Below are 10,265 nucleotides of genomic sequence, written 5' to 3' on the forward strand. Positions count from 1 at the left end.
GACAAGCCTACCCCCGCGTAGCAGCCCCACTGGGCCCCCGCCCCGCCACGCCAGGAGAATGTTCGATGCGGGCAGAAATGGCCGTGTGTTGGGCACCCCGACCGATTTTACTCATACCCTCCCCACCCGTAGGCCCGGCTCAGCTACTCCTCTGAGCTCTGGCTCGAGTCCCACGTGTGAGTACGTCACACCCGGCACCACCCCGGCTACTAGCGGTTCAAAAGCGGTCCTACACCACAAGTCCAAGCAGTGGCCAAAGTAGTGAGCTCCGGTCCACAATTTAATCGTCGCCGCAGCGATTCGAACTTGGGACCTTGTGGTTAGAATTGCTGCCCAGTACCACTAGGCTACCACCTTGGTGGCCATGTAAGTTTGTTCTCCAGTCTTCTTTCTACTAGTCCGAATAGTTTTTCTTTTAGTTTATACCTATTAGTATACTCATGGCCAACGCACATAATCTTTGGAAAGAGACCGAAGCGTTCAAAGGTGAAAACAAAGTGAATAGGCCTCTAGTTCAAAAAAAGAATATTAAAATAAAAGATTCTTAATTTAGGATAGAGTGCAAATAAGAAGAGTTTCTATGGGTCCGGAACAGGGCCATGGATTCATCTCATGGCCCAATAGAAGTGGCCTGGTTCTAATAGAGATGAGAAGATTCTAGAGGCCTTGTCCCCTAGACTCTTGGAAGGCACGGGGCACGGTTCAACTTAGGCTTGGTTTGGCTACAAATCTTCTGTCTCATTTCCCTGTCCCACTCTATGTTCCACCTTTGAGACAGAAGATTTGAAGCCGGCTTGGTTTAGTAACTCTGCAAATGGCACGGCAAACAATAGACACAAATAACTCATAATTAGAAAGGATACCAAAGCGTTGCATGGGTTACGAACCAAGACATCAAAGGTGGAGAAAGCTAGCTAAGCAGAGCTGCCACCGAAGGGCTGTCGGAAGGGCGGAGGGCAGAGAAGCCGATGGTGAGCGGAGAGAGGCGGGGAGGAGTCGTGGGCGGGGCAGCCCCACACTCAGCACGCAGAAGGTTAACCCAAGCCTGGACCCAGACCCAAGCCTACAGCCCGTTACAAGTTTTGGAAAATGGCTAGCACCCAGAGCAAAAATAGGTACTGTAGGAATACGAAAAGTTTTAAAATTGAAAATAAAGAAAGATCGAAGACCATTTTCTGGCCAATTTTTTCTTCTGGAGCATCCCGAAACCTCAGACCAAATTATGAGATATAGTTTGGTCAAACATAGCCGAAGAGAGAGAGAAAAAAAATGACAGGCGGTTTTGAGGGCCAAAACGGCCTCCAAAGGACTCTTCCATGATGAAACGCCCGTTTTAGCCAAAAAAAAAAAAAAGAGAAAAAAAAGAAAAAAAAAAAAAAAAAAGAGGACTCTTCCATGGGACAGGTGATTTAACTGCTGCCTACTTGAATTTTGCCGATAAATTCCCATCTGAATTCTGTAAACTGTTAAATTTAGAATTTCTGGCATGCTCTGCATGAATGAGTTGTCTTACAAATCCTTCGTGAAAATCTTCTAAAAAAATTGGATTTGATGTGGGAAATTTCCAGACTCTGAACTAGCCATCCACGGAGCCATTGGTGCCACGGTCCCTTCCACACCTCAGACAGTATTCTGAGTTCCTTGGCTCTAATCTCGTCGCCTGATATTCCTGCATGATGTTCAACAATTTTAAAGGTCAAGAGTGACTCTCAAAGCAGCTTCAAAGGGCAAAAGAAAAAAGGAAATTGCTTTTTTTTCCCCTTTCCTGAATACAAAACCAAGCATCTCTCAATAGCAGAAAAGACTATTTAAAACATGGGACATGTGAAATAGATGGAAACTGGACGCACAGTTCTTCGAACTGAGAGACATCAAGATCATGTAAACATCTCTTTTAATTACCGATAATGGCACTTTTCTCCATGATCATTTGAGAAATTTCAACCTCTTTTCTGATCAATGTATACAAGCAGACCTGCAGTAGTTTTTTTTTTTTTTTGATGTAATGGGAGGCATGACCATCCAGGCTTTATTATTTAGAAAATAGTATAGATAGTTTACAAAAGAAAGAAAAGAAAGGGATGATCTCCAGTCTGCCTACTCACGATTGTGAGCAGTCCAGGATTTACATTCTCGTTAACAGTGAAGCAAGCTGATGCGGGACAAATAATTTAGGGTAGAAAATATAAATAGAAAGGAGAGAGGAGGGAAGTTCTGGAGTCCACCAGATGTCAAGACAAATTTTTCATTCCAAATTACTCTACCTCCAACAGTAGATATGGGGTGCCATATATAACCTCCTATGCAACTACCCATGATCCCCATAAATGATCATGTAACTACCCATGATCCAACAACATCATGGATCACTACACTAGCTAAATACAACCATACAAGTCAGCAACTAATAAAAGACGAAAATACATAATAAATAAATGAAAATACACAAGAAAATAAAACTAGGGTGGCCGAAGTGCTATGTACGCCGGCGACGCCTATATATATGCTGGAAACGATGGTCTGTGTCCCCACCAACTCCCCTCAACGGAGAAGAGTTCGCCTCTGGCGAAATGGATGTCTGGTAATGCTCCAACAGGTCTGAAGCAAGTCGCTGAAGCTCATCTCTACTAATCCAGGTATCTTCTCACGGAGGTCGACCATGCCATCTGACCAGGTATCGCTGATAACCACCGTTCTGCGTACTAACAATCTGATCATCCAAAATCTGTTCCACTGTATCTGTGATCTGCGGAGAAAAAGGTACAGGAGGCAAGGCAGGAGCAGGAGATATGTTCTCAAAATTGGATGTGAGGTCAGTGTCAGGCTCATTGAGTGGGTCTGCAGGAATAGTTGTCGGACCTCGGTAGGCAACTAAGGCCCTGTTTGGGGGAGCTTTTGGAGGGCCAGAAAGTACTTTCTGGTCCTCCAAAAGTACTTTAGATGAAAAACTGTGTTTGGTAAATTTTTCAAAAAGCTGTTTCAGCTTTTGCGGGAAGCTGAAAACAGCTTTTGGGAGGAAGCTCCAATTTGGAGCTTTTGGGAGGAAGCTGTTTCAGCTTTTTCGGAAAGCTATATTTTTGACAAAAATGCCCATATTAAAATATAATAATTACATAGCTTGTCCCTTTATAAACCTAAAAATTTGCTGGAGCCAAGAACCCTAGCCGTCAGACTCCCTTCCGTAAGAAAAGGTATTTTTCTTTTCAATTTTTGTATGCATCTTTTGAACCACATTTTAGAAGAAAAAAATTTTTAATCCTTCTCCGTACCTTCCAAAATCAATCTATTGTTTTTTTTTTTTAATCATCAACCTTGCGGCCCACGCTGAGGTCCTCCTCGAGTGTGGACCACGAAGAAGAGCCCCTGGACCGTGAGAAATATTAATATGTTATTTTAAATAATTTAATATTATGTTATATTATAAAAAATAATTTATACTAATAATTATAATATTTTATACCTTTATTATTCTATTATACTATAAATATTATATTATATTACATTACATTATAATATATTAATATGTTATTTTAAATAATTTAATATTATGTTATATTATGAGAAATTAATTTATATTAATAATTATAATATTTTATACTTTTATTATTGTATTATACTATAAATATAATATATATTACATTATATCATAATACATTAATATGTTATGTTAAATAATTTAATATTATGTTATATTACCAAATATTAATTTACTCTAATAATTATATTACTATTATGCTATATTAACATAATATTAATTTATATTACAATAATATTATACTATATCGTATATTTATATATTAATTTATGTTATGTTTTATTATGTTCTGTTGTATAATACTATGCAATATCCTTTATGGTAATTTTGTCATACAAAAGTGCTTTCTCAGTTTGTTTACCAAACACAAAACAAAGTACCACAGCACTTTACGAATGTAGTTACTAAACAGTAAACAGCTTTTTATAACAGCTCTACTTCAGACAGCTCTACTTTCAACAGCTCTACTTCCAACAGCTCTACTGCCAACAGCTCTCCCAAACAGGGCCTAAGTCTTTTACATTAAAAACTGGATTAATTCCAAAATCTCTTGGAATATCCACCACATATGCATTAGATCCCACCCGTTTTAGAATCTTGTATGGACCCATACTTCGGGGGTGCAATGTCCTAACGGCTCATGGTGAAAACCGTTCAGGTCTGATTCTGATCATTACATCATCACCTACTCGAAATTCTTGATAACGTCGAAGTAAGTCAACGGCCATTTTATATCTCGCATTGTTGATTTCAATTTTCTTCTTATACTCTTTATGTAAATTGTGCATGTGTTGCGCAAAGGATTCAGCGGTATCAGAGATTCTATTGTTAGGTGCTACTGGGATAAGATCAATAGGTTTTCGCGGTACATAGCCTAAGACAATTTCAAAAGGGCTCAAGCCAGAGGTCCTGTTCACAGAGCTATTGTAGGCGAATTCAGCTGTGGATAGAAGAAGATCCCAATTACCTGGGTGGTCACCCACTAAACATCGTAGTAGGTTTCCTAGGCTGCGGTTGACCACCTCAGTTTGCCCGTCTGTCTGAGGGTGATAGGCTGTGGAATATTTAAGCTTAGTACCCATAAAATTCCAGAGGGTCTTCCAAAAATAACTAACAAATTTGACATCTCTATCAGTCACTATCGATGTTGGAAGCCCGTGGAGCCTAACGACCTCATCAAAGATGATTTTCGCAACTTTGGAGGCATCAGAAGTCTTGGAAGTGGGTAAAAAATGTGCCATCTTAGAGAACCGATCCACTACCACGAGAATGGAATCATGCTTACTTCTAGTCTTTGGCAATCCTAGCACAAAATCCATACTAATGTCCTGCCAAGGACGATCTGGGACAGGAAGGGGGGTATATAAACCAGTGTTTTGTTTGCGCTGTTTGGATAGATGACAAGTACGACACTGACTAACAATTTTTGCAACATCCCGTTTTAAACTAGGCCAATAAAATCTTTGTTCGACCATATCAATGGTCTTATTTCTACCAAAATGGCCGGCTATTCCTCCTGCATGAAGTTCCCAAACAAGAAAATCTCTAAGGGATGTTTGAGGAATACACAGCTTGTTTCCTCAGAACAGAAAGGCATCAACCACAAGGTAATCACTATTGTCCCTGGTGCAACCTTCTAAGACGCTCGCATAGATCTTAGTGAAGTCTGGACAAGTTGCATAATCGTCAATCATACGTTCAAATCCAGTAACATTTATGCTTACTGAAGAAAGTAATGCTACACGTCGGCTTAAGGCATCAGCTGCTTTGTTGTCAATACCTGCTTTGTGACACAACACGAAGGTATATTCTTGAAGAAATTCAGCCCACTTTCCGTGTCGTGAACTCAATCGTTTTTGGGAATTTAAGTACCTCAAAGCTTCATGGTCGGAATATAATACGAACTCCTGAGGTAGCAAATAGTGACGCCAGTGACGCAGCGCTTGTACAACTGCATAAAATTCTTTGTCATAGGTGGAATATTTTCGTTTGGCATCATTCAGTTTCTCACTGAAGTATGCGATAGGATATTTTTCTTGGCTTAAGACACCACCTATGCCTATACCAGATGCGTCACAAGAGACTTCAAAAACTTTAGTAAAATCTGGGAGGCGCATTACCGGGGCTTCAGTCATTCTAGTCTTAATCTCTTGGAATGCCCTAGAGGCTGCAACGGTCCAATGAAATTCACCTTTCCGGATACACTCCGTAATCGGTGCAGTGATCGTACTAAAATTCTTGATGAACCGCCTATAAAAGGTGGCTAGACCGTGGAAGCTTCGCACCTCAAATAATGTAGTGGGTTCGGGCCATTCAAGAATAGCTTGGACGTTCTGTGGATCTGCTGAAACACCCTCAGAAGAAACAACGAATCCTAAGAAGATTGCACGATCAGTCATAAATGAATACTTCTTAAAATTCGCATATAGGCTTTCTTTTCTTAGTGAATTGCAAACCAAACGTAGGTGCTCAAGGTGTTGTTCCTTGTTTTTGCTATAAATTAAGATATCGTCAAAGTAGACTACAAGAAATTTATCCATGAAAGGTCTTAGCACTTGGGTCATAATTCGCATAGATGTACTAGGTGCATTTGTTAACCCAAAGGGCATGACTAGCCACTCGTATAACCCATCCTTGGTTTTGAAAGCTGTTTTCCATTCATCACCTGGGCGGATACGGATTTGGTGGTAACCACTCTTAAGGTCAATTTTGGAAAAGATAGTGGCACCTGCCATCATATCAAGCATGTCATCTAATCGTGGTATTGGAAACCGATATTTAACCGTAATCTTATTAATTGCCCTGCTATCCACACACATGCTCCAAGTGCCGTCTTTTTTTGGCGTTAGAAGCGCAGGCACCGCACACGGGCTAAGACTCTCTCGGATGAACCCTTTTTGGAGTAGTTCATCAACTTGCCGTTTTAATTCAGCGTGTTTAATCGGATTAAGTCTATAATGAGGCAAGTTCGGGAGAGTCGCCCCTGGAACCAAATCTATGGCGTGCTGAATGTCACACATAGGGGGAAGCTCATCAGGAAGGTCCTCAGGAAAGAGATCCTTAAATTCTTCCAGAACATGATGAACTTCCTTCGAAAAATCTATTTGAAAATCAGGGTTAACTTCTTTGGACACTAACACAATGACTATGGATTCTTGGGTTGCTGCTTTCTCAAATTCCTTAGGACTAATGATTTGAAGATGCTTTTCAACCTTCACATCCTTCGTTCCAGCAATAGAAGGTCTAGGAGGCAAAGGGTTTAGTCGAATTTTCTTTCCTTGGTGAACAAAAGAACAGGAATTGGATTTGCTATAAATAGTCACATCCAAATCATAAAGCCACGGTCTGCCAAGAATGATGTGTCCAACGTCCATGGGAATAACATCACACCAGACCTTATCATTATATTCAGAAAAGTTGATTGGGACTAGACAACGCTCAGTGACTGGTATAGCGGTTTTATCCACCCAAGACACATTTTAAGGGTTAGGGTGAGGCACTGTTTTTAACTGTAGCTTCTTGATAGTTCTTGTGGATACAACATTGACACTACTCCCACTGTCGATAATAACCTTACAGCTATGTTCCCCACATTTGATATAGGTGTGAAATATGAATCGACACCTCCAGTCATCATCTTCTTGCTTAGGTTGTGTAAGGACACACCTAACTACGCCTAAAGGAGTGGAACCCTCAAGTGAGCAGGATTCCTCACCTTCATCTGACTCTTCAGGGTATATCTCTGGTTCATAGACCAACTCATCCTCTTCATCATTTCTAACTTCTTCGATGACCAGTGTTTTCTTAGTAGGACATTGACTAGCTCTATGCTCAAAACCAAAACATCTGTAGCACTGATCTCGAGAAATTTTGGGTGGTTCACTTAAAATTCCCTTATTCTTTTGATCATTAATTTTTGGGGTCTCTGTCGCTTGATTTCTAATATTAGGCTTACCCCAAGTGTTAGTTTCACTACCGTGGGTAAACTTATGATTGGCCTCCTTAAGATCAAATCGCCTAAAGGTTGTCTTATTAGTATAACGCTTGATGTCTTGGACAAGTTGATAGGCATGTTCTAATGAATTGACCTCGCGTAGAATAAGCTCTTTTTGTAAATTATCTCGCAATCCGGACCTAAACCTAGAAAGGGTCATTTCCATACTCTCGCGTGCATCGCATCGCATGAAGAACTCATCAAAGCGAGCGATGTATTCAGACACAGGTTTGTTTCCTTGAATCAGTCATTGCCACTGATCTAACAGGCGACTTTTATAGGATGTTGGGAGATATTTTTCTTTTAACTTCTCCTTCATTTCATCCCATTGTACCACAGGGGGTTGTCTAGCTCTAGCAAGCATATTTTCTATTGTGTTCCAATGCAACTTTGCGGGACCAGTGAGCTTCATTTTTGCAAAACGAACTCTGCGATCTTCAGAAAGATTATACCATTCAAAGTAATGGTCCATATCAGCGAGCCAGTCAATGAAGACTTTTGGGTCGAGACGACCATCATAACTTGGTGCATCGATCTTAATACTGCGCAGTACATGCTCATCTGAAGTCTCACGCGCTCTTAGATAGTCCCTTTGGTGTTGTGGCCCAAGGCCTCTAGGGCGGGGCGGTTCAAACTCTCCAAGTTCAGACTCTCCATCGTTGTGAGTAACTTGGAGGGTGGTGATTGAATTTTCAGCCATAGTCAAGTGAGTGTTCAGCCTAGTTTCAAGGCCAGTGATTCTTGCCCCTAATCTGGTTTCTAATGCTGCTATGGCATCTAACACCTGTTGGTTTGGGTTGGTAGACATCTCATGGGAGTAAGATGTGCCGCTGCGAGTTGTCATACCCTAAAATTCAAAAATCCTAGATATATATAGTTAACATTCAGATTAAAATCAACGATCTTGAATAAAAGACGACTTTTGACATAGTCTTGATTACTTTTGAATTAGCATAGGTGATAACAAAATATCAGGACCTCAGGTAATGCTAACCTTGGCCTGGATCATGCGAAATCTTTGCAGGTTAATCTAATGAAAGTGGGGTCCTTCAAATTGATTTAGGTTTCACCAGATTCAAGTAAAATTTCCTAGTTGCCTTTCAAGGATTTGAAAATAATTTGTAAAGCTCAATATGTGTTTTCAAGGGGCATAGGCTATTATAAAATTAAGGTCCTATCTCAAACCGACAACATGCAGTGAAAACAATAATAATCTAAAGGTAAACTAGCTTAAAGGGAAAGGCTGAAAAATTTATTTAAAGGAAAGATACGACCTTTTCTGACAGATCTGAGTCAGTGGATGAGTTTGGATGTCAGAGTGTAGGATGCAGAATTGGAGCTCGACGGTTTGTAGAAGATGCTGCTGGAAGACGGTCGACTGCGGGTATCGTTGTAGAAGCCCAACTCACTGCAGGGTTTGGATTCAAGTACGAAGGCCTGAAAGCTGAGCCCGCTAGATAATGTGCCAGAGGATCAACTGGGCTCGCGTGACAACGGGCCAAACATTGGGCTGGCCCGCTCGCCCGAAAGCAGGAAAGTGAGAGGGGACCCGAAACTTCTAGAATTGCTTCGGATCCCTCTAAGCAATGGGGAAAAGGACTGAGGGAGACGGGGGGGGTGAAGAGGAGCGATGTTAGAGGGTGGCGATCTTCGTTTTGGGGAGCGAAGGAAGCGGCGAGGGCGGACGACGGAGTCGGCAACGGAGGTGGAGGTGGTGGCGCGGGGGAAAGAGAGGTCTCGGTGAGATGGGAGGGAGAAGGGTCTCAGTGAGCTGGGAGGGAGAGGAAATGGGGTGAACTCAAGGGTTGGTGGAGGGTGGAGGCAACGGAGAAGATGAAGGGGGGGTGGCGGTGTGACCATGGCAGCGGTGTACGCGGTTGCGGAGGTGAGCGGCGTCGGCGAACGAGAATGGCCTAGCGGCGGAAGGGAGAGGCGGCTCGGCGGCAGCAAAGAGGAACCCAAGATCGGCGACAGCGGCGGTGGTAAGAGCGGCAACAGTGGCGGTGGTGGCGTGGCAGCGATGCGTCGACGGCGGCGGTGGTGGCGAAACCCAAGATCTAGGGTTCTTCTTCGTCGGGACGATAGGTACACCTTTTTTTTTTTTTTTGAACAGCACGTGCAAGTCACGTGCTTTCACCTGGAGTTGTCACGTGTGGAAGTCACGTGCGGGACTCACGTGAGGGTCATGTGACCCTTTTTTTTGGGGGGGGGGAACAGATCCAGGTTACTGACCGAAGGTTAACGGGTTTGGAGCTTACCCGTTTACCAACTTAAAACTCTCCAACAGTTTCAAGTGAGCGTGCCGAGATTTAGGCCCACGGTTGCTGGCGGTTCCCGGCGGCCGATCGTGCCGAAGTTCACGCTAGTAGTGCGGGTGGATCTCAGTGGTCAGTGGTGATGGCCGGCAACCGGTCACCTGCTCCGGCACTGGGTCTCTTCTCACTAGGAATGTCTTCCCGTCTCTCTTCGTGTGCGCGGTGGCCGACAGGCGCTGCAGCGGGTCCGAGGGACAGAGCCGAAAGAAGGGCAGCGATGCTCCTCTTCTTTTTGACAACGGGAGTCACTGGTGGTCCGTCAGCACGCTCCGGCATCCGGAGTCGGGTTACTGCGTAGATTTCGTGTGCCCACCTGAATCCTGGGATCCGACGGTGCTCCGTCATACACTGGCGTGGTGCTTCTGTGGAAGAAGTGGCTGAGAATGGAAGTGGAGGACCAGCCGTAGAGGCTTCTGCTTTG

The sequence above is a fragment of the Phoenix dactylifera genome, chromosome 11 (assembly GCF_009389715.1).
Source record: "Phoenix dactylifera cultivar Barhee BC4 chromosome 11, palm_55x_up_171113_PBpolish2nd_filt_p, whole genome shotgun sequence".
In the NCBI taxonomy this organism is placed as follows: Eukaryota; Viridiplantae; Streptophyta; class Magnoliopsida; order Arecales; family Arecaceae; genus Phoenix; species Phoenix dactylifera.